Source organism: Triticum urartu, chromosome 3A (assembly GCF_056163025.1).
Source record: "Triticum urartu cultivar PI428250 chromosome 3A, HENAU_Tu73, whole genome shotgun sequence".
NCBI lineage: Eukaryota > Viridiplantae > Streptophyta > Magnoliopsida > Poales > Poaceae > Triticum > Triticum urartu.
The window spans coordinates 733866385-733892003 of record NC_141875.1 but is presented as its reverse complement, the minus strand read 5'-3'; the positions used below and the strand labels follow the sequence as shown (position 1 = coordinate 733892003).

General features: G+C 49.5%; 1 pseudogene across 1 annotated transcript; it reads left to right on the top strand.

Annotated features, from left to right (window-relative positions):
- The first annotated feature begins 1121 nt into the window (after window positions 1-1121).
- LOC125549532 (2-oxoglutarate-dependent dioxygenase 11-like) lies at window positions 1122-24240 on the top strand (annotated as a pseudogene). Its single transcript, XR_015599200.1, has 4 exons — window positions 1122-1424; window positions 22839-23086; window positions 23207-23516; window positions 23655-24240. The product of XR_015599200.1 is annotated as a 2-oxoglutarate-dependent dioxygenase 11-like (transcript).
- The last annotated feature ends 1379 nt before the right edge of the window (window positions 24241-25619 follow it).

The following is a 25619-nucleotide window of genomic DNA, read 5'->3' as shown; positions in this document are numbered from 1 at the left end:
AGATTGTGTAGTTGACTTTGAAAAATTGCTATTGGTTGAAGAAGTGCAGATCAAGACCTGTAGGAGTATTTTATTAACTAGTACAACCATCAGTTTATGTTGTGGTAAGAAATAAAAGATGCCCCATCTGTTAGTTAACGTGCAAAGTCAGAAGGGTTTGTAAGCTGTCCCTATTATTATACATAAAACCAAAAAAACATTATCTGGTGCAGAGCTACTGCCAGCTGAAGCAAGTATTTCTAATTAGGCATGGCTAAATTTCCTTTGAAGAATATTGGAGCTGTAAGCTCTTGCAATATTGGACAGTTGACTTGGACTTTGCGATTGGTTGAAGAAGTGCAGATCAAGCTCTACTTATCCGAAGAAGTATTTTATTAAGCACAGCCACCAATTTATTTATATTGTGGTAAACGATAGAAGCAAGCAAGCACACCGACTTGCCCCCCACACGCCACCCCTACCAAAATGTCAATACCCGCGGTTTCCGTTTTCCTCAGAAGCAAGCTTATATCATATATGTATGCATGCTGCTTTCCTTGAGCAGCTGAGTTGGCCAAGAATGGATCAGTTCTTGGTATGGGTTTTTCAGTTGGTCATTCAATTATTATGTTCTTGCATGGTATGGGACTGGACGATAAACATTCGAGTATTAATTTGACTTAATGGTGTTCATATAGCACATTTACTGATTTTGTGCGTGTCTGTATATGCATATGCTTACTTTTCAAATTGACAAAAATAATAATTTTGTCATCTCTGATTGCTCTCCTTTTTGGTTATTTCCATGTTCTGGTTTTAGGTGGCACATATTGAAGAATTCAGTTGTAGTGGATCAGATCCTGTTGTATATGTATATGATGAAATACGTACTTCTTTCTCCAATTGTAGTGGATCAGATCCTGTTGTATGTATATAATTAGTTTTATCACTTTAAAAAAAGAATGGAAGTTGATCCTCAGAAAATAAAAGAAAGAGAAAACTTGCAAGTTGGCAGCTTTCTATTTCTATGATTGTAGCTGGACTGATTTTCTGAATATTAAATCACTGGATGATGCGTGTTCGTTGGCTACCATCTGTCTATAACTCTTATATATATGCCAAAAGACATGAGGTAGCCAGAACACAAGACTAAAGTATCCGGGGAACCAGTAGCATCTCAATTATCAAGAGCGGCAAGAGATGGGATCTCTCCCCGTCCCGAGTGTGCAGGCCTTGGTGGCTGCCACCGGCGGGGACGATGTGCCGCTGAGGTATCTCCGGCCAGAGGCGGCAGCAAAGGCGGTCACTGGCGATGGCGACGGCGAGGCTCAGATCCCCATCATCGACCACCAAAGGCTGCTGCTGGAGCTGGACCATGGTGGCGAGGAGTCTGCACGCCTCCACAGAGCCTCCATCGTTTTCCTCAGGACTGGGGCTTCTTCCAAGTTAGTTTGTTCGCTGTCTTGGCTCACATTTTCCATTGCACACCGGCCTCTATTGCTATGCAAAGACAGTTGACTTCCTCGGGTATACACTACCAGAATAACTGGCGATGCCGACGGCCGAATCTATGCCGACGGGCCCCATCGGCATAGATTGGCCTATCCCGAAGGCCCAGCCCAAGCCGTCGGCATAGAAAAGCCGTTAGCGTATATCAATCTATGCCGACGGCCCTCGTCGGCAAAGCTCACCCGTCGGCGTCGATAGAAATATGCCTACGGTGGCCGTCGGCATAGAGAAGGCCGTCGGCATAGCTCGTGGGCCCGGCTACCCGGACGGAGACGGCCTTTTGACGGCGTCAATCTACACCGACGGGCTAACGGCGGCCGTCGGCATAGACGCCACGTCATCGATCCGCGTCGCCCGCCACGTCATCGATCCGCGTCGCTCGCCTGTCCGTGGGGTGGCAAATCTATGCCGACGGCATGGCCGTCGGCATAGGTCTGGCCCATGGATGTTGCCACATCACCGATCCGCGCCCTTAGGCACGTCATCGATCCGTGGCCATGTGCGCAGGTATGCCGACGGCCTTACCGTCTGCATATCTCTATTTTTTTATTTATTTTTATTTTTTTACTTATTTTTATTTACTTTTCCCTGTTTTTTTCACAACATAAATGTGCCTTGTCTAACACAAAGAAAACATACCCAGATGGTATATCGATTGCCCCCCTCACGGACGTTGCTGCCGCCATGCCGTGCCCCACAGCGACGCCGGAGATGGGGGGCACACCCCGGAGCTGCGTGCCGGGTACCTGCGCTAGCCACCACGCTTTCACAACCGTAGGAGGGCCCAAAGCAACACCTAGCGGCATTGATACCCCCCAGGTACACCCTCCCGTCTAACCGGGCCCTCATACATGCGGGGCGGTGTGGTGCCATGTCTGAAGAGGCGGGACGGGGGCCCTGGGGGATAGCAATACCACCGGAGCGTCGCACCGGGCCCTCATACATGCGGGGTGGTGTGGTGCCATGTCCAAATTAGAGGCGGCACGCGTCTCCGGGTTGTGCCCCCGCTCACGGATGGCGCCGTCGCCGGCACCTGAAGGGGGGAAACGGACACATCGGGTCTACACGGAGGGGATCTTACTGTGGGTTTGGCCCGGATGTTGCTCTAAAGTGTTCGTATGGGCTGACCTAACACGACCGGGTGGATAGTTCCACTGGTCAAAACCCGTCCGTGCAAAGTCAAAGGGCTAGATCCCGTGGTCAAACGCTACAGGGTTAGGCGGGACGGGGGCCGTGGGGGGGGGGTAGCAATGCCACCCGAGCGTCGCACCGGGCCCTCATACATGCGGGGTGGTGTGCTGGCATGTCCGAAGAGGCGGCACGCGTCTCTGGGGTGTGCCCCCTCACACGGACGGCGCCGACGCGGGCACCTGGAGGGGGGAAACGGACGCGTCAGGTCTACACGGAGGGGATCTTACTGTGGGTTTGGCCCGGATGTTGCTCTAAAGTGTTCGTATGGGCTGACCTAACACGACCGGGTCGATAGTTCCACTGGTCAAAACCCGTCCGTGCAAAGTCAAAGGGCTAGATCCCGTGGTCAAATGCTACAGGGTTAGGCGGGACGGGGGCCGTGGGGGGGGGGGGGGTAGCAATGACACCCGAGCATCGCACCGGGCCCTCATAGATGCGGGATGGTGTGCTGGCATGTCCGAAGAGGCGGCACGCGTCTTCGGGGTGTGCCCCCTCACACGGACGGCGCCGCCGCCGGTACCTGGAGGGGGGAAACGGACGCGTCGGGTCTACAGGGAGGGGATCTTACTGTGGGTTTGGCCCGGATGTTGCTCTAAAGTGTTCGTATGGGCTGACCTAACACGACTGGGTGGATAGTTCCACTGGTCAAAACCCGTCCGTGCAAAGTCAAAGGGCTAGATCCCGTGCTCAAACGCTAGAGGGTTAGGTGGAACGGGGGCCGTGGGGGGGTAGCAATGCCACCCGAGCGTCGCACCGGGCCCTCATACATGCGGGGTGGTGTGCTGGCATGTCCGAAGAGGCGGCACGCGTCTCCGGGGGGTGCCCCCTCACACGGACGGCGCCGCCGCCGGCACCTGAAGGGGGGAAACGGACGCGTCGGGTCTACAGGGAGGGGATCTTACTGTGGGTTTGGCCCGGATGTTGCTCTAAAGTGTTCGTATGGGCTGACCTAACACAACCGGGTGGATAGTTCCACTGGTCAAAACGCGTCCGTGCAAAGTCAAAGGGCTAGATCCCGTGGTCAAACGCTACAGGGTTAGGCGGGACGGGGGCCCTGGGGGTAGCAATGCCACCCGAGCGTCGCACCGGGCCCTCATACATGCGGGGTGGTGTGCTGGCATGTCCAAAGAGGCGGCACGCGTCTCCGGGGTGTGCCCCCGCACACGGACGGCGCAGCCGCCGGCACCTGAAGGGGGAAACGGACGCGTCGGGTCTACACGGAGGGGATCTTTGTTGGAAATATGCCCTAGAGGCAATAATAAATTAGTTATTATTATATTTCCTTGTTCATGATAATCGTTTATTATCCATGCTAGAATTGTATTGATAGGAAACTCAGATACATGTGTGGATACATAGACAACACCATGTCCCTAGTAAGCCTCTAGTTGACTAGCTCGTTGATCAATAGATGGTTACAGTTTCCTGACCATGGACATTGGATGTCGTTGATAACGGGATCACATCATTAGGAGAATGATGTGATGGACAAGACCCAATTCTAAGCATGGCACTAGATCGTGTAGTTCGTATGCTAAAGCTTTTCTAATGTCAAGTATCAGTTCCTTAGACCATGAGATTGTGCAATTCCCGGATACCGTAGGAGTGCTTTGGGTGTACCAAACGTCACAACGTAACTGTGTGACTATAAAGGTGCACTACGGGTATCTCCGAAAGTGTCTGTTGGGTTGGCACGAATCGAGACCGGGATTTGTCACTCCGTGTAAACGGAGAGGTATCTCTGGGCCCACTCGGTAGGACATCATCATAATGTGCACAATGTGATCAAGGAGTTGATCACGGGATGATGTGTTACGGAACGAGTAAAGAGACTTGCCGGTAACGAGATTGAACAAGGTATCGGGATACTGACGATCGAATCTCGGGCAAGTATCGTACCGATAGACGAAGGGAATTGTATACGGGATTGATTAAGTCCTTGACATCGTGGTTCATCCGATGAGATCATCATGGAACATGTGGGAGCCAACATGGGTATCCAGATCCCGCTGTTGGTTATTGACCGGAGAATGTCTCGGTCATGTCTGCATGTCTCCCGAACCCGTAGGGTCTACACACTTAAGGTTCGATGACGTTAGGGTTATAAAGGAAGTTTGTATGTGGTTACCGAATGTTGTTCGGAGTCCCGGATGAGATCCCGGACGTCACGAGGAGTTCCGGAGGTAAAGATTTATATATGGGAAGTCCTGTTTTGGTCACCGGAAAAGTTTCGGGGTTTATCGGTAACGTACCGGGACCACCGGGAGGGTCCCGGGGGTCCACCAAGTGGGGCCACAAGCCCTGGAGGCTTGCATGGGCCAAGAGTGGTGAGGGACCAGCCCCTGAGTGGGCTGGTGCGCCTCCCACAAGGCCCAAGGGGCAGCTAGGAGAAAAAAAGGGGGAAACCCTAGGCTTAGATGGGCCTAAGGCCCACCCTAGGGGGCGCCTCCCTCTCTCCCCTCTTGGCCGCCTCCCCTTTCCCATCTAGGGCTGCCGCCCCCCCTAGGTGTGGGAACCCTAGAGGGGGCGCACCCTCCTCCCTCTCCCCTATATATAGTGAGGCCTAGGGCTTCCCATAACACGCGATCTGATCTCTACCTGTTGGTGCAACCCTCCCTCTCTTTCTCCTCATATCTCGCGGTGCTTGGCGAAGCCCTGCAGGATTGCCACGCTCCTCCATCACCACCACGCCATTGTGCTGCTGCTGGATGGAGTCTTCCTCAACCTCTCCCTCTCTCCTTGCTGGATCAAGGCATGGGAGACGTCACCGGGCTGTACGTGTGTTGAACGCGGAGGTGCCGTCCGTTCGGCACTAGGATCATCGGTGATTTGGATCACGACGAGTACGACTCCATCAACCCCGTTCTCTTGAACGCTTCCGCATAGCGATCTACAAGGGTATGTAGATGCACTCTCCTTCCCCTCGTTGCTAGTCTCTCCATAGATAGATCTTGGTGACACGTAGGAAAATTTTGAATTTCTGCTACGTTCCCCTATAGTGGCATCATGAGCTAAGTCTATGCGTAGTTTCTATGCACGAGTAAAACACAAAGTAGTTGTGGGCGTTGATTTTGTTCAATATGCTTGTCGTTACTAGTCTTATCTTGATTCGGCGGCATCGTGGGATGAAGCAGCCCGGACCGACCTTACACGTACTCTTACGTGAGACTGGTTCCACCGACTGACATGCACTAGTTGCATAAGGTGGCTAGCGGGTGTCTGTCTCTCCCACTTTAGTCGGATCGGATTCGATGAAAAGGGTCCTTATGAAGGGTAAATAGCAATTGGCATATCACGTTGTGGTCTTTGCGTAGGTAAGAAACGTTCTTGCTAGAAACCCATAGCAGCCACGTAAAACATGCAAACAACAATTGAGGACGTCTAACTTGTTTTTGTAGGGTATGCTATGTGATGTGATATGGCCAAAAGGATGTGATGAATGATATATGAGATGTATGAGATTGATCATGTTCTTGTAATAGGAATCACGACTTGCATGTCGATGAATATGACAACCGGCAGGAGCCATAGGAGTTGTCTTAATTTATTTATGACCTGCGTGTCAACATAAACATCATGTAATTACTTTACTTTATTGCTAACCGTTAGCCATAGAAGTAGAAGTAATAGTTGGCGAGACAACTTCATGAAGACACGATGATGGAGATCATGATGATGGAGATCATGGTGTCATGCCGGTGACGATGATGATCATGGAGCCCCGAAGATGGAGATCAAAAGGAGCAACATGATATTGGCCATATCATGTCACTGTTTGATTGCATGTGATGTTTATCATGTTTTTGCATCTTGTTTACTTAGAGCGACGGTAGTAAATAAGATGATCCCTCACTAAAATTTCAAGAAGGTGTTCCCCCTAACTGTGCACCGTTGCGGAAGTTCGTCGTTTCGAAGCACCACGTGATGATCGGGTGTGATAGATTCTTACGTTCACATACAACGGGTGTAAGACAGATTTACACACGCAAAACACTTAGGTTGACTTGACGAGCCTAGCATGTACAGACATGGCCTCGGAACACAAGAGACCGAAAGGTCGAGCATGAGTCGTATGGTAGATACGATCAACATGAAGATGTTCACCGATGATGACTAGTCCGTCTCACGTGATGATCGGACATGGCCTAGTTGACTCGGATCATGTAATCACTTAGATGACTAGAGGGATGTCTATCTAAGTGGGAGTTCATAAGATGAACTTAATTATCCTGAACATAGTCAAAAGGTCTTCGCAAATTATGTCGTAGCTCGCGTTTCTGTTCTACTGTTTAGATATGTTCCTAGAGAAAAAATTAGTTGAAAGTTGATAGTAGCAATTATGCGGACTAGGTCCGTAAACTGAGGATTGTCCTCATTTGCTTCATAGAAGGCTTATGTCCTTAATGCACCGCTCAGTGTGCTGAACCTCGAACGTCGTCTGTAGATGTTGGGAACATCTGACATACAAATTTTGATAACTACGTGATAGTTCAGTTAAACGGTTTAGAATTGAGGCACCGAAGACGGTTTTGAAACGTCGCAAAACATATGAGATGTTTTGAGGGCTGAAATTGGGATTTCAGGCTTGTGCCCACGTCAAGAGGTATAAGACCTCCGACGATTTTCTTAGCCCACAAACTAAGGGAGAAAAGCTCAATCGTTGAGCTTGTGCTCAGATTGTCTGAGTACAACAATCGCTGGAATCGAGTGGGAGTTGATCTTCCAGATGAGATAGTGATGTTTCTCCGAAGTCATTACCACCAAGCTGCTAGAGCTTCGTGATGAACTATGATATATCAGGGACATATATGATGATCCTTGAGATATTCGCGATGTTTGACACTGCGAAAGTAGAAATCAAGAAGGAGCATCAATTGTTGATGGTTGGTGAAACCACTAGTTTCAAGAAGGGCAAGGGAACAAAGGGATACTTCATGAAACGGCAATTCAGCTGCTGCTCTAGTGAAGAAACCCAAGGTTGAACCCAAACCCGAGACTGAGTGCTTCTGTAATAAGGGGAACAGCCACTGGAGCAGAATTACCCTAGATACTTGGTAGATGAGAAGGCTGTCAATAGAAGTATATTGGATATACATTATGATGATGTGTACTTTACTAGTACTCCTAGTAGCACCAGGGTATTAGATACCGGTTCGGTTGCTAAGTGTTAGTAACTCGAAATAAAAGCTACGGAATAAACGGAGACTAGCTAAAGGTGAGCTGACGATATGTGTTGGAAGTGTCTCCAATGTTGATATGATCAAGGATCACACGCTCCCTCCACCATCGAGATTGGTGTTAAACCTGAATAATTGTTATTTGGTGTTTGCGTTGAGCATAGACATGATTGGATTATGTCTATCGCAATACGGTTATTCATTTAAGGAGAATAACGGTTACTCTATTTATTTGAATAATACCTTCAATGGTCTTGCACCTGAAATGAATATTTTATTGAATCTCGATCGTAGTGATACACATGTTCATGCCAAAAGATAGTAATGATGGTACCACCTACTTGTGGCACTGCCACGTAAGTCATATCGGTATAAAACGCATGAAGAAGCTCCATGTTGATGGATCTTTGGACTCACTCGTTTTTGAAAAGTTTGAGACATGCGAACCATGTCTATTGGTGTATATGCATGAAGAAACTCCATGCAAATGGATCGTTTGGACTCACTTGATTATGGATCACTTGAGACATGCAAATCATACCACATGGGCAAGATGACTGAAAGCCTCTTTTTCAGTAAAATGGAAATAGAAAGCAACTTGTTGGAAGTAATACATTTTAATGTGTGCAATCCAATGAATGCTGAGGCATGTAGTGGATATCATTATGTTCTTACTTCACAGATGATTTGAGTAGATGTTGAGTACATTTACTTGATGAATCACGAGTCTGAATTATTGAAAGGTTCAAGTAATTTCAGGGTGAAGTTGAAAGATCGTCGTGACAAGAGGATAAAATATCTATGATATGATCATAGAGATGAATATCTGAATTACGAGTTTGGCACAAAATTGAGACATTGTGGAAATTGTTTCACAACTAATACAGCCTGGAACACCATAGTGTGATGGTGTGTCCAAACATCATAACTGCACCCTATTGGATATGATGCATACCATGATGTCTCTTATCGAATTACCACGATAGTTTATGGGTTAGGCATTAAAGACAACCACATTCACTTTAAATAGGGCACCACGTAATTCTGATGAGATGACACCGTATGAACTATGGTTTAGGGAAACCTAAGCTGTCATTTCTTAAAAGTTTGGGGCTGCGACGCTTATGTGAAAAAGTTTCAGGCTGATAAGCTCGAACCCAAAGCGGATAAATGCATCTTCATAGGACACCCAAAACAGTTGGGTATACCTCCTGTCTCAGATTCGAAAGCAATAAGGGATTGTTTCTAGAATCGGGTCCTTTCTCGAGGAAAAGTTTCTCTCGAAAGAATTGAGTGGGAGGATGGTGGAGACTTGATGAGGTTATTGAACCGTCTCTTCAACTAGTGTGTGACAGGGCACAGGAAGTTGTTCCTGTGGCACCTACACCAATTGAAGTGGAAGCTTATGATAGTGATCATGAAACTTCAGATCAAGTCACTACCAAACCTCGTGGGATGACAAGGATGCGTACTACTTCAGAGTGGTACGTAATCCTGTCTTGGAAGTCATGTTGCTAGACAACAATGAACCTACGAGCTATGGAGAAGCGATGGTGGGCCCGGATTCCGATAAATGGCTCGAGGCCATAAAATCCGAGAGAGGATCCATATATGAAAACAAAGTGTAGACTTTGGCAGAACAGCTCGATGGTCGTAAGGCTGTTGAGTACAGATGGATTTTAAAAGGAAGACGGACAATGATGGTAAATGTCACCATTAAGAAAGCTCGACTTGTCGTTAAGATGTTTTCTGACAAGTTCAAGGAGTTGACTACGATGAGACTTTCTCACTCGTAGCGATGCTAAGAGTCTGTTGGAATTATATTAGCAATTACTGCATTATTTGTGAAATCTTGCAGATAGGATGCCAAAGACCATTGTTTCCTCGACGATTCTTGAGGAAAGGTTGTATGTGATACAACCGGAAGGTTTTGTCAATCCTGAAAGATGCTAATAAGTATGCAAAGCTCCAGCAATCCTTCTAAGGACTGGAGTAAGCATCTTGGAGTTGGAATGTATGCTTTGATGAGATGATCAAAGATTTTGGGTGTATACAAAGTTTATGAGAAACTTGTATTTCCAAAGAAGTGAGTGGGAGCACTATAGAATTTCTGATAAGTATATGTTGACATATTGTTGATCAGAAATGACGTAGAATTTCTGGAAAGCATATAGGGTTATTTGGAAAGTGTTTTTCAATGGAAAGCCTGGATTAAGCTACTTGAACATTGAGCATCGAGATCTATAAGGATAGATCAAAACGCTTAATGGTACTTTCAAATGAGCACATACCTTGACATGATCTTGAAGGTGTTCAAGATGGATCAGTCAAAGAAGGAGTTCTTGCCTGAGTTGTAAGGTATGAAGTTAAGACTTAAAGCTCGACCACGGCAGAATAGAGAGAAAGGACGAAGGTCGTCCCCTATGCTTTTATCATAGGCTCTCTACAGTATGCTATGCTGTGTACCGCACCTGAAGTGTGCCTTGCCATGAGTTAGTCAAGGGGTACAAGAGTGATCCAAGAATGGATCACAAGACAGCGGTCAAAGTTATCCTTGGTAACTAGTGGACTAAGGAATTTTCTCGATTATGGAGGTGGTAAAAGAGTTCGTTGTAAAGGGTTACGTCGATGCAAGCTTAACACCTATCCGGATAGCTCTGAGTAGAGATACCGGATACGTATAATGGAGCAACAATTTAGAATAGCTCCAAGTAGAACAGTTATTTGAAATGGCTCCAAATAGAACGTGGTAACTGCATCTAGGAGATGACATAGAGATTTGTAAAGCACACACGGATCTGAAAGGTTCAGACCCGTTGACTAAAACCTCTCTCACAAGCATAACATGATCAAACCCAGAATTCTTTGGGTGTTAGTCACATGGGGATGTGACCTTGAGTGTTAATCACATAGCGATGTGAACTGGATTATTGACTCTAGTGCAAGTGGGAGACTGTTGGAAATATGCCCTAGAGGCAATAATAAATTAGTTATTATTATATTTCCTTGTTCATGATAATCGTTTATTATCCATGCTAGAATTGTATTGATAGGAAACTCAGATACATGTGTGGATACATAGACAACACCATGTCCCTAGTAAGCCTCTAGTTGACTAGCTCGTTGATCAATAGATGGTTACAATTTCCTGACCATGGACATTGGATGTCGTTGATAACGGGATCACATCATTAGGAGAATGATGTGATGGACAAGACCCAATTCTAAGCATGGCACTAGATCGTGTAGTTCGTATGCTAAAGCTTTTCTAATGTCAAGTATCATTTCCTTAGACCATGAGATTGTGGAACTCCCGGATACCATAGGAGTGCTTTGGGTGTACCAAACGTCACAACGTAACTGGGTGACTATAAAGGTGCACTACGGGTATCTCCGAAAGTGTCTGTTGGGTTGGCACGAATCGAGACTGGGATTTGTCACTCCGTGTAAACGGAGAGGTATCTCTGGGCCCACTCGGTAGGACATCATCATAATGTGCACAATGTGATCAAGGAGTTGATCACGGGATGATGTGTTATGGAACGAGTAAAGAGACTTGCTGGTAACGAGATTGAACAAGGTATCGGGATACTGACGATCGAATCTCGGGCAAGTATCATACCGATAGACGAAGGGAATTGTATACGGGATTGATTAAGTCCTTGACATCGTGGTTCATCCGATGAGATCATCGTGGAACATGTGGGAGCCAACATGGGTATCCAGATCCCACTGTTGGTTATTGACCGGAGAATGTCTCGGTCATGTCTGCATGTCTCCCGAACCCGTAGGGTCTACACACTTAAGGTTCGATGACGCTAGGGTTATAAAGGAAGTTTGTATGTGGTTACCGAATGTTGTTCGGAGTCCCGGATGAGATCCCGGACGTCACGAGGAGTTCCGGAATGGTCCGGAGGTAAAGATTTATATATGGGAAGTCCTGTTTTGGTCACCGGAAAAGTTTTGGGGTTTATCGGTAACGTACCGGGACCACCGGGAGGGTCCCGGGGGTCCACCAAGTGGGGACACAAGCCCCGGAGGCTTGCATGGGCCAAGAGTGGTGAGGGACCAGCCCCTAAGTGGGCTGGTGCGCCTCCCACAAGGCCCAAGGGGCAGCTAGGAGAAAAAAGGGGGAAACCCTAGGCTTAGATGGGCCTAAGGCCCACCCTAGGGGGCGCCTCCCTCTCTCCCCTCTTGGCCGCCTCCCCTTTCCCATCTAGGGCTGCCCCCCCTAGGGGTGGGAACCCTAGAGGGGGCGCACCCTCCTCCCTCTCCCCTATATATAGTGAGGCCTAGGGCTGCCCATAACACGCGATCTGATCTCTGCCTATTGGTGCAGCCCTCCCTCTCTTTCTCCTCATATCTCGCGGTGCTTAGCGAAGCCCTGCAGGATTGCCACGCTCCTCCATCACCACCACGCCGTTGTGCTGCTGCTGGATGGAGTCTTCCTCAACCTCTCCCTCTCTCCTTGCTGGATCAAGGCATGGGAGACGTCACCGGGCTGTACGTGTGTTGAACGCGGAGGTGCCGTCCGTTCGGCACTAGGATCATCGGTGATTTGGATCACGACGAGTACGACTCCATCAACCCCGTTCTCTTGAACGCTTCCGCATAGCGATCTACAAGGGTATGTAGATGCACTTTCCTTCCCCTCGTTGTTAGTCTCTCCATAGATAGATCTTGGTGACACGTAGGAAAATTTTGAATTTCTGCTACGTTCCCCTACAATCTTACTGCGGGTTTGGCCCGGATGTTGCTCTAAAGTGTTCGTATGGGCTGACCTAACATGACCGGGTGGATAGTTCCACTGGTCAAAACCCGTCCGTGCAAAGTCAAAGGGCTAGATCCCGTGGTCAAACGCTACAGGGTTAGGCGGGACGGGGGCCGTGGGGGGTAGCAATGCCACCCGAGTGTCGCACCGGGCCCTCATACATGCGGGGTGGTGTGCTGGCATGTCCGAAGAGGCGGCACGCGTCTCCGGGGTGTGCCCCCGCACACGGACGGCGCAGCCGCCGGCACCTGAAGGGGGAAACGGACGCGTCGGGTCTACATGGAGGGGATCTTACTGTGGGTTTGGCCCGGATGTTGCTCTAAAGTGTTCGTATGGGCTGACCTAACACGACCGGGTGGATAGTTCCACTGGTCAAAACCCGTCCGTGCAAAGTCAAAGGGCTAGATCCCGTGGTCAAACGCTACAGGGTTAGGCGGGACGGGGGCCGTGGGGGGGTAGCAATGCCACCCGAGCGTCGCACCGGGCCCTCATACATGCGGGGTGGTGTGCTGGCATGTCCGAAGAGGCGGCACGCATCTCCGGGGTGTGCCCCCGCACACGGACGGCGCAGCCGCCGGCACCTGAAGGGGGAAACGGACGCGTCGGGTTTACACGGAGGGGATCTTACTGTGGGTTTGGCCTGGATGTTGCTCTAAAGTGTTCATATGGGCTGACCTAACACGACCGGGTGGATAGTTCCACTGGTCAAAACCCGTCCGTGCAAAGTCAAAGGGCTAGATCCCATGGTCAAACGCTACAGGGTTAGGCGGGACGGAGGCCCTGGGGGGGGGGGGGGTAGCAATGCCACCCGAGCGTCACATCGGGCCCTCATACATGCGGGGTGGTGTGCTGGCATGTCCGAAGAGGCGGCACGCGTCTCTGAGGTGTGCCCCCTCACACGGACGGCGCCGACGCCGTCACCTGGAGGGGGGAAATGGACGCGTCGGGTCTACACGGAGGGGATCTTACTGTGGGTTTGGCCCGGATGTTGCTCTAAAGTGTTCGTATGGGCTGACCTAACACGACCGGGTCGATAGTTCCACTAGTCAAAACCCGTCCGTGCAAAGTCAAAGGGCTAGATCCCGTGGTCAAACGCTACAGGGTTAGGCGGGACGGAGGCCCTGGGGGGGTAGCAATGCCACCCGAGCGTCGCATCGGGCCCTCATACATGCGGGGTGGTGTGCTGGCATGTCCGAAGAGGCGGCACGCGTCTCTGGGGTGTGCCCCTTCACACGGACGGCGCCGACGCCGGCACCTGGAGGGGGGAAACGGACGCGTCGGGTCTACACGGAGGGGATCTTACTGTGGGTTTGGCCCAGATGTTGCTCTAAAGTGTTCGTATGGGCTAACCTAACACGACCGGGTTTTGACTAGTGGAACCAAACCCACAGTAAGATCCCCTCCGTGTAGACCCGACGCGTCCGTTTCCCCCCTCCAGGTGCCGGCGGCGGCGCCGTCCGTGTGAGGAGGCACACCCCGGAGACGCGTGCCGCCTCTTCGGACATGCCAGCACACTATACGACATGTATGAGGTCCCGGTGCGATGCTCCAGTGGCATTGCTACCCCCTACGGCCCCCGTAGCGCCTAACCTCCCAGGGTCCCGGTGTCACGGTCGTCGCACCGGGTACCGGGTCCCACACAGACAGTAAACTAAAAATCTAAAAATGTAATAATTGAATTGATTAAAAACTCCGGTATTCATCATTGAAAACATACTATCACTCTGAAACCTTTAGTGCCCGGGCACCGGGCCGGCTGCCCGGGCACTGAAAGTTTCAGAGTAATTGTCCGTTTTCTTCATATATGTCTAATGAATACCGGAGCTTGTAACATATGGATTAGTGAACTATTTAAACAGGTCAAATTGCTTTCCCCTCGGCGAGGTGGGACTATTTTAAAAAAAATTGTGGTTTGCATATATGCCGACGGCCTTGCCGTCGGCATAGGCCTCCCATCTATGCCGACGGCCGGGCCGTCGGCATATGTGCACGTTATCAACTCCCCCGGCTGCTGACGTGTGGGCCCAGGCCTATGCCGACGGCCATGCCGTTGGCATAGGGCCAACTTTATCCGCACCGCACTCGACCTCCTCCACTCATTTTCTTCCCCAACTGCGCCTAACCCCGACCCCAACCGCCGCCGCCCACCTCCTCCGCCGCCCGCCCTGAGCACGCCACCGCCCGCGCAGCCCCGCCCTGAGCACGCCCCTGCCGGCGCCTCCCCGCTCCGACCCGCGCCGCCCCACCCCGAGCCCGCCGCCGCCCGCGCCTCCCCGCCCCGACCCCGAGCCACCCCGCCCCGACCCCGGGCCGGCCGCCCCGCCTCGACTCCGGCACCCCACGCCGGCCGCGCCGGCCGACCCGCCCCGACCCGCCTCCGACCTTCCGGCCTAGACCCCGCACCGCCCCGCCCCGACCCCCCTCCGACCTCCCCGCCCCGACCCGACGCCGGCCGCCCCGCCCCGACCCCCCGCCGGCCTCCCCGCCCCGACTCCGCGCCTCCCCGCCCCAACTCCGGCCGGCCCTCTCGAAGGTGAAAATTTTATGTATTTTTAGTGTTTTTAGTAATTTTGTAGCTAGTTAGATAGGTATTTAGATAGATATTTAGATAGTTAGATACCTAGTTAGATAGATAGTTATATAGATAGTTAGATAGGTAGATAGTTAGATAGATAGTTAGATAGTTAGATAGTTAGTATGTAGTAAAAAAATTTGGTTAGATGAGATGCTATATGTTGCATATCTTGCAAAAAAAATTGGTTTGATGGATTAATCAATGATTATGACGAATAGGTGATAATGATGATGATGAATATGTGATGACGATGATGAATATATTGTTAATGTTTTTAGTTTTTTTTCCTACATGATGCAAAAATAAATTGACCGTCGTCCGATGGAATTTGCAGGCTTTGTGGTGTTGCATTTCATTAAAGTGACCGTCGTCCGACGCGTTGTTCCCTGAGCATCCCTCTGTTGTTCGACTCCTTCCCCTACAGCCGAAGGTGAGCTACAAGTCCATCTCCTCCATTTTTTGATGTCACTAGATTTCATTCTCAAGTCAACTGGCGTAACCTAGGCGTCTCCCGTCCGAAAGGGTTGCATCGATAAATATGCATTCAATTGCATATTTATCACCGCAGCTCTTTCGGATTGTCCAGCGTTTTCCACGGACAGCCCGAGGATGTGTAGATTGGGTATGTTCTCCATGTTCTACCCCATTCCGAGACAGGATTTCGGCGGCGCCTCCCCATTGTTCTCCGGAGCACATTCTCTCGGCTATTTGCCGAGACGTGTATCTGGAGAACAGCGGGGAGGTGCTGCCGAAATTTTGTCTCGGAACGGGGTAGAATGGAGAACGTACTCAATCTACACATCCTCGGGTGGGATTAGGACCCATCTTTACCTATTAGAGATGAAGGTGGATTAAACGCGGTAGAAACTGAAATTTGATGCCATTAATTTAAGTGAATCCTTAATTATGTTGTGTGGGTTGCAAAAAAGCAGAGGATGGCAGATAATCAGTGGATGTACAGTGGTTTTATCCGTCGGAATCGAGTAACATCAGAGTGGATCGCGAAAACCGATGTGTATTTGAAGGAGATATTCCGTCGTCCAATGAGAATTATCCCACCATGCCCCTGTGCGAGATGTGCCAGACGTCACCGTAGAAATCAGACGGACATGAGTGAGCACCTTTGGACGCACGGATATATGCCAAACTTTGACATGCCGCCGATAAACATAGCCGAGCAGGACCGTGGTAGAGAGGAGGTGATGCGACAACGCATCGATGGATATGAGGACGACGGGGTCAGGGACATGCTAGATGATGTCATTGTTGCAGAAACGGCAAATGCGACACCTTCAGAGAATGAACCGGAGGAGCCGGAGGCAACCACAAAGGCCTTCTTGGAGGTCTTGGCCTCGTCGAAGAAACCTCTTTATGCGGGTGCGAAAATATCTCAGCTGGATGCCATCTCGCAACTAATTGCAGTGAAGGCTGAGTACGGCTGTAGCCAGAAATGCTTCGAAGCATTCCTGGGAGTATGGGCTAACAGCCTCCCCGAGGGTCATGAACTGCCGAAAAGCATGTACGATACAAAGAAAATCATGAAGGCACTCTCTATGGATTATGAGAAAATAGATGTTTGCCCGAAGAATTGCCTTTTGTTTAGGCACGAGTATGCGGATGACAAGTACTGTAGGAAGTGCGGTTCGTCTCGGTACATTGAGGTGGTCGGTGAGGATGGTGAGAAAAAGCAGCTAACCATCCCCGTTAAGGTTCTTCGGTATCTTGATTTTATAAAAAGACTGCAGCGCCTTTTCATCACGAAGGAGTCTGCCAAAATGATGAAGTGGCACAAGGAAGGTATAAGGTACAATCCAAAAAAAATCATACATCCATCGGGAGGGGAAGCATGGAAGTCATTCGATGAAGAATACCCCGAGGAAGCAGCCGAGGCTGGGAATGTCAGAATAGCCATATCAGGTGATGGGTTGAATCCATATGGTATGTCGTCCAATCCATACAGCTGCTGGCCTGTGTTTGTAATTCCGCTCAATCTTCCTCCCGGTGCCCTAATGCAACGGAAGACCATGTTCTTGTCGCTCATCATTCCCGGGCCTGACTACCCGGGGAAGCAATTGGGTGTGTTTATGCAGTCGCTTGTGGATGCTTTGCATCATTCTTGGTACTTTTCGAGGTTGACATACGACCGGGATCTGCAGAGAAATTTCTTGATGAAAGTTTGGTTGCACTATTGCATGCATGACTTTCCCGGCTATGCTCTATTCTGCGGATGGTGTACAAGTGGTAAGATGACATGCCCAGTGTGCATGCAGACTCTGCGAATGATTTGGCTGAGTAAGGGTGGCAAGTATGTAGCCTTTGACCTGCATCGACAGTTCCTCCCTCCAGACCATCCAGACAGGGAAGACAAGAAGAACTTCACGAAAGGCCGGGTTGTTCATGAAGTAACCGAGATTCCAACATTTTCGGGGGCAGATGTTCTTGCTCAGCTAAAAGCTCTCAAGCCTAAAGTCAAAGGCAAAGCCAAAGCCAAAGCCAAAGGCTTCGAGGGATATGGTGAGACGCACAACTGGATGCACATTACCCCCTTCTCGCAGCTTCCCTATTTCAAGGACCTCAAACTTCCTTACAATATTGGTGTGATGCACACCGAAAAGAATGTGGCAGAGTCACTTTTCCACACGATCCTCAACATTCCTGATAAGACGAAGGATAACGTAAAAGCTAGAGCCGATCAACAGAGAATTTGTGATAGACCACGCCTGAACATGAAGCCTCCCACAGGCGGTCGAAAAAAATGGTTCAAGCCAAATGCTGACTTTGTCCTTAAACCGCCAGAAAAAAAAAGAAGTACTTATCTGGCTGAAACAAATTTTGAAGTTCACTGATGGTTATGCATCGAATATAAGTAAGGGAGTCAATCTTTCAACGGGCAAAGTGACCGGCCTGAAGAGTCATGACTACCATGTATGGATTGAGCGGATAATGCCGGTGATGGTTCGAGGCTATGTCCCCGAGCATGTCTGGCGAGTGCTTGCCGAGCTTAGCCATTTCTTCCACACGCTCTGTGCTAAAGAAGTAAGTAAAGAGGTGATTGAAAAATTGCATAAGAAGGCACCGGAGTTGATAGTCAAGCTAGAGAAGATCTTTCCGCCAGGCTTCTTTACTCCGATGACACATCTCATTCTGCACCTCGCGAACGAGGTATTGTTGGGGGGCCCTGTGCAAAATCGCTGGCAGTACGGCCCTGAGAGGCAGAACAAGCATCTCCGAAGGAAATGTGGAAACAAAGCTAAGATTGAAGCTTCCATAGCTGAGGCAGTTATCCTAGAGGAGGTGTCAGACCTCAGGACATCATACTATCCAGACCACGTTCCCCATCTGCATAACAAGGTGCCTCGATACAATATAGAAGAGCCCAAGTATCAACCCAGGCTCGATCTATTCAACATGCAAGGTGGGAGGGCTGGGGCCTCGAAATCTTATAACATGCCACGACAAGAGTGGGAGGACCTCATGTTCTATATCTTGCACAACATCAAGGAAGTTGAGGAAGTGTGGATGAGGTAATACCACTACACCATTCCTTTATGTCTTCCACATCATCATGTTTCATGTTCACTTAGTCCCGGTCTAACACCGCTTATCTTTTTTTAGCGATTTCGTTCAAGAGGAATGGACGGGAGTGAATCCTCCTACTGAGGCGGAGGCACTTACTCTTCTCCTTCATGGAAACCCTGGACGTAAAAATTTTGTTGCTTGGTTCATGGAGAAAGTAATTTTCCACACTCCCCTATTAAATACCTACTTCAACATTTATTAGTTAACCGAACTAATGCACGCAACAATTTCCATTATACTTGTAGGGAAAAGATCTGAACATATCTATGGATGATGAATTGAGATGGGTTTCCATGGGTTTTGACCCTGCCGTCATGACATGTAAAAAGTATGATGTGAATGGGCATCGCTTCCATACAGAGGAGCACCAAAACAGCCGCCCCGATCCCAAAACTATAAATACTGGAGTGTACACCCCCGGTCAAAATTCAGTAGACTACTACGGAAGGGTACAAAATATATACGAGGTTAAATTCCGCCAGGGGCGTGAGACCCTAAGTCTGCCTGTGTTCAAATGCCGATGGTTCGATCCGCGGGAGGGGGTAAAACATACGCCTTCCATTGGTTTGGTCGAAGTTAAACCATCAACCGTCTATGTCGGAGCCGATCTCTTCATTGCGGCTACCCAAGCTACACAAGTATATTTTCTGCCTTACCCATGCCAGAAAGTGTATCTAAAGGGTTGGGAAGTTGTGTTCAAGGTGTCGCCACATGGTAAGCTACCAGACCCGAATGAAGACGATTACTACAACATTAACCCCATGACATACGAGGGAGTGTTCTATCAAGAGCAACCTGATGATGATGATGATGATGTGGTTAGAAACGATGACGCTAGACCATTGGGTGATGATGATGTGGACCCAAACTTCCACGATGCACGGAATGATGGTGAGACCATCGTCAATGAAAATGACATACTTATGCTAGAAAAGTTAAACGAAGACGCTGACGACGAGGAAGAGCCTCCACCTCCGTCGGACAACGAAGATGATATGATTGATAGTGATGATGAGACGGATCGAGAAAGAGGTTACAACAGTGATGATTCATATGGGTTCTAGCAGATGTACGTTTCACGTATTTTTTTCTATAGTTTAGGAATATGCCTTTTTATGCATTTTTATTAATGTGTTTATTATCATGCCTTTTCCTTCATTTCATTAATTTACTAATTGCTTTTTCTCTTTTCAATGCAGGTTCGTGGAACATTGGCAAGGGGAAGGCCGACGGCGTGGGTTTCCTACGCAAGGTCGTCGGCCTGCCTAGTCGGAGTGGTCGAGCACGTAATCCTCCCCCTCGGCTACTTGACGATGACTCCTCACAGGGAGGTCGCGGGAGAGGTGCCCCTAGAGGAGGAGGGGGCGGGGGGAGAGCCTCTAGAGGACGAGGTGCTGGGGGGAGAGCCACTACAGGGGGTCGCGGCCAGAAAGAGCGCACCCTCACCGACTTAGGGGTGTTATCTTCGAGGCCCTCCTCTAGTGAGGTACCCTCCTCTAGTGAGGCAGGCGAGGAGGAGGAGGAGGAGGAGGAGGTGGAGGAGGAGTCAGGCGAGGAGGAGGAGGAGGAGGAGGAGGAGGTTGGGGAGGAGGTTGGGGAGGAGGAGGTTGGGGAGGGGGAGTCATGCCAAGGCCGTGATCACTACTTTCTGGGTGAGTTCTCTTCAGAAGCACAAGTCCATTCTAGTTTCATGAATGATTTAACTCATGGCTTCTCCCATTCTTGTTTCATGCATGATTGTAGAAATTCTATCGAGTTCTTCCGGAGCACAGGGCTAGAGCGGACCAGATTGTGCTGCGCCAATGCAAGAAGAAGGCCCGCCAGATGCAGTACGAGGTGCGCCATGTGGCCATCTCCACATACTACCACGACTATCTTGGTGTGAAGATGACCAAGGAAGAAGCGCGGAGGATGGGCATTACCTTGGAGAGGCCCGAGTTCTTGGCGGTAAGTATAAAAGATTTTTCATTATGCTTTCATTACCTTGTGGTACATTATGCTTTATGCTTTATGCTTCCATAACACCAATTTGGACACACCTACATGCCATTATGCTTTTATTATGTAGGTGTGTCCAAATTGGTGTTATGGAAAAGACGAGTCCTGGGCGGCACTGGTGGATCTTTGGTGTGATGAGGCTGGAGCCTGGGCGGCTATGAGAACCAAAAATAAGGCTAACCGAGGGACGGAGGGAGTACATGATCAGGGAAACCGAAACCACTATCTCCACAAGGCAGTTAATGTATGACTAACCCCATTAAACATTCTTCTTCTTCTATTTACCATCACTTTCTTATGTATGACTAACCTCTGTTTGGTGGTGCAGGAGGAGAAACTGAAGCGGCCGCTCTCACACATGCAGGCGTGGGAGATCGCCCATACGCGGAAGGACCCCAAGCCTGGCGAGCCCAAGTACTACGGCAAGAAGACCGCAGAGAGGAAGAAGGCCTACTCCGAAGCGTATCTGGAGTTACATCCTGACACACCTGACCCCATTGCGGCGCCTCTGGACGACATGGCGGTGGTGAGGATGGGGCCCAAGGAGCACGGTCGGGAGGCGGTTCTCGATGCTGTGATCACTCCTAGTATCTCCTACACACAGATTCGTCGGATCGACCCGAGCCTGAGCCAGCGCACGAGCCAGCCAGTGACTAGTACACAGTACCTCTTTCAGGAGCAACAATCTGTAAGTATTTTCCCTCTTATCTTCATTTCTCACTTCATTTTCCGCATTTAGTAGTTTTATGAGTTCCATCATGTCATACCGTAGGCCTACATGGAGTACACACGCCAGGAGACCATGGCGTGGCATCAGAGGCTTTATGAACACCAAGTGCAGAGGGATAGCCAGATGCAGCAGGCTTTTCAGGATATGGCGGCCGGCAGGTGTCCTCAGTTCCCTCCAGCACAATGCCCTCCAGCACAACCAGTGCTGATGAGCTTTGAGGAGTTTGTGGCTCAGACCGCTGGCCCCTCGCCGGTTAGTTCATCCCCAATCTATTCACCCAAAGCATGTGATGCCTTTCAACACAGTCATATATCCCGTGCATATGTCTTTTCAACATCCAGGGAACAGGTGGATCTACCGTTGGCGGTGGTCTTCGCAGCACTCCGGAGACACGGAGCCCGACCACTCCGATCCACGGAGGCGGAGGCGGAGGAGGAGGCGGTCTTGGCGGTAGCGCTGCCGCTAGCAGTGACGACCTGGGCTTCGGCGGTCTTGGCGGTGACGACCTCCGTGGTGCTCGACGTCCTGGCGCTTAAGCCTTTGGGTCACATTGTGGCGGTCTTGGTGGTGATGATACTTATATGCTTGTGATGTTTCTTATTGTTGTTTGTGAGATTCTTATGCTTGGTGGTGATGATACTTATATGTTTATGCTTTGCGATGCTTCTTATGATGTGTGATGATGAATTTGTTCTGTGATGCTGCTGGGCCAGCTGTTATGTGATGCATATATTTGTTGTGTGCTGTATATATTCAAATGAATTGAGCTGAAACAAAACAGAAAAAAGAAAAAAAAAACAGACAGATCTGCCGTGAGCTCCCCGTGGCTGCCACGTGGCAGGCCTATGCCGACGGCTAAGCCGTCGGCATAGGCCTGCTCCAGGAGCTCCCAGTGGCTGCCACGTGGCAGGTCTATGCCGACGGTCTAGCCGTCGGCATAGTTTCAACCTAAGCCGACAGCTATGCCGACGGCCAGACCGTCGGCACAGACCTGCCACGTGGCGAGCAAGCATTGGTCAGCACTTGACGGCGGCCGCCGTTAGGCGATAACGTTGCTGACGGCCGGCATAGATGTACGGACGCCGTCGGGATAGGTCCTATGCCGACGGCCTTTCTATGCCGACGGCATTCCTGGCTACGCCGACGGATATGTTGCCGACGGCCCTATGCCGACGGGTGCCGTCGGCATAGGCCTGTCCCGACGGCCTTTCAGGGCTATGCCGACGGCCCTGGCCGTCGGCATAGGGTGCGATTCCGGTAGTGATACTATATATATGTATGCCTGATCATCCTGATACTAGCTAGAATTGCTCTCCTGTTTGTTTGCAGTTGGTTAACCACAGTGTCCCGGACGATGTGCTGGAGAGCATGAAGGCCAACATCCAGCAGTTCTTCCAGCTGCCCGCAGAGACGAAGAAGCGATTCGCTCAGGAGCAAGGGCAGCTAGAAGGCTACGGTCAACTATTCGTCGTCTCTGAGGATCAGAAACTCGACTGGGCTGACATGCTCTTCCTCTACACACAGCCACCTGAGATGAGGAACGCTAAGTTCTGGCCTGACCAGCCTGCTACCTTCAGGTATGTAGCTAGATTGCGATGATATTCTCCTTCGTTGCCTGTCACGCTCTTCTTCAGCTTCTTAGTTAGTACAATGGAATGATGCTTTTTGGTCGTCTCATTCAGATCGACGCTGAATAGATATTCTGGTGCGGTGAAGGATTTATCAGACTCCCTTTTGGCTACGATGGCCAAGAACTTGGGACTGAAACGAGAGGCGATCGCTGACAAATGCATCCATGGAATGCAGAAAGTCAGAATAAACTACTACCCCCCGTGCGCACAAGCAGAGAAAGTCGTTGGCTTGTCCCCGCACTCCGATGCTAATCTCCTAACCCTTGTCCTCCAAGTGAATCATGTCCAGGGCCTGCAGATCAAGAGGAACGGCAGCTGGCTTCCTGTGAAGCCCGTCTCGGGCGCTTTCGTCGTTAACATCGGAGATATGTTTGAGGTGAGCACGCGCAGTCGCAGTCAAACACCGATTTGGTGCTTCTTTCTGCCGATTATCAGATGTTAGAGACTGTATGGCGCGCCGTATGCTAGCTAAATCCATGCATTTTCGTTGTTTGATTTGCTTTGACGAGGACAGGTCTTGACGAACGGGAGGTACAGGAGCATCGAGCACCGGGCAGTCGTCGACCCCAAGGAAGAACGGCTGTCGATCGCCGCGTTCCAGTTCCCAGACATCCACACCATGATAGGTCCTCTAAAGGAGATGACCGGACATGAAGACGATGCCTACAAGACGTCGGACCTTGAGAGCTTCATGAAGATCTTCTTCGCGACCAAGCTCGAGGGGAAGAACTTCTTGGAGCAGATGAAGCTAAACTAGCTACCTAGCGGCTGAAGTTGGGCTTGGGCGTATCATCATTGAAACGGACTCGACAATGCTCGCTTCGGTTCTTCTTTCCAATGAATTGGACACTGCTTGCAATGGAGTTCTTTTTCAGGAGGCAAAATTTCTTCGTTTTACTAGCTTTGTTGATTTTAAAGTGCTTGTGTGCAAGTGTGCCTGTAACTCGGTGTCGGATGCCCTGGCTACCCATGGTGCCCATATGGCCTAGGGAGGTACCTTGATTGGCATGCCGCTGTTCCTGACGTTGTATCTTCTCTGGTGGCTAGTGATCTAGCTGCATCCGTATGTTAATAAAGCTAGGTTTTTGTTTTTTTTAAAAGCAGCTGAATGCTACCATAGCAGGCATCATTCTTGTATCAGATGATCAGATAGCATGACGCATGTATCAGGCATCGGCTTGCAAACAATCATGCTCTGAAATTTGAAGTTTCCTGTATATAGCTAGCTAATCGTCTTGTTAGAGCACAAGAGATCTGAACTTGTAAGCAACGTCATGGGCTCATGGCCTTGCTTGATGGTGGGATGCTCAGGAGGCAAAAGAGCTGGGTAAAGGTAAATGGCCATCTCTTGGTGGATTTTTTGGTTATGCCAGTCAGTGCTTAATCCCAGAAACATTGTGGTACATGGCATTTTTAGATCTAGTCTCATGTTGATAGTAAGTTTAGGGTCCCTCTTATGTTGCATAGGCAGTTAGGAAGGAATGAGTGCCGTTATTGATATAGTGTTCTCTTATCTCCTCTGCTGCCAACCTGCTAACAATGTCGTCCTGTGTTCAGCAGAGCCACCTCCGATAATTGTAGACTGTCGCAAGCTTGTGTCAAATGGTTGAGAAGCAAGCTTTCAGTCTTGGATCAATCAAAATATTAGTTATTGATGAGGTGGCCATTCATCTATTCTTCATCCCCAAGCCAACAATTTCATATGCAGTGTCTACATATCTTGGACGACGCCATGCTTATTTGCTTGAAAAGAGGTTATCTAATGTGAAAACCTTGTCATTTTGTCAGGTTGATTTTATTTTCGGATCACCAAAGCAAGTGAACTCCCTTCACAAGATACTAAATTCTTATACAGCATCTTCCAGTCGGCAAACCATATTTGCTAGCGCATCCATACCCCAGCACAATCGCTTTGTGCATGACTGCGTACAGCATAAATGGACCAAGGTTGATCTAACATCATCCATTCTCCGGTTGTGGACTACCGTGCTTGTTTGTCTCCAGTCCTTAAATTTGAATATGCATTCTAATTACTGCCTGAATGCCTGTGCTTTTTGAACTTCAGGTACTAGTTTTCACATCTGTGTGCCTTCTCTTTGTGCTGAGCGATGCTGTTCATGTTCATGCCAACCCTGTACAGCCGATGGTTCACATCTAGTACATCACACATATGTGGTGAGCATATCTTTCTAATGATCGCTTTCATCTTTAAGTTCATGTCTTGCAAATAACGTTGCACTGACGAAACACCATGTGGCCACTTGTACACGCATCACCGAAGCACACGTGACGTGAGGCATGCGGCTCCAGCTCGCTTCATCCGACAAAAACGTGTAATGATTGTACTTGGTGTCGACCATTAGCACCTTGAAGTACGGCATCATCGGTGGCCGTTGGAATTCATTGGGGCGACAGGCTGCACTGGTTAGAATGGCATATCCATTGTAGGCGGAACGTGGAGACATGGGCAGGGCAAAGC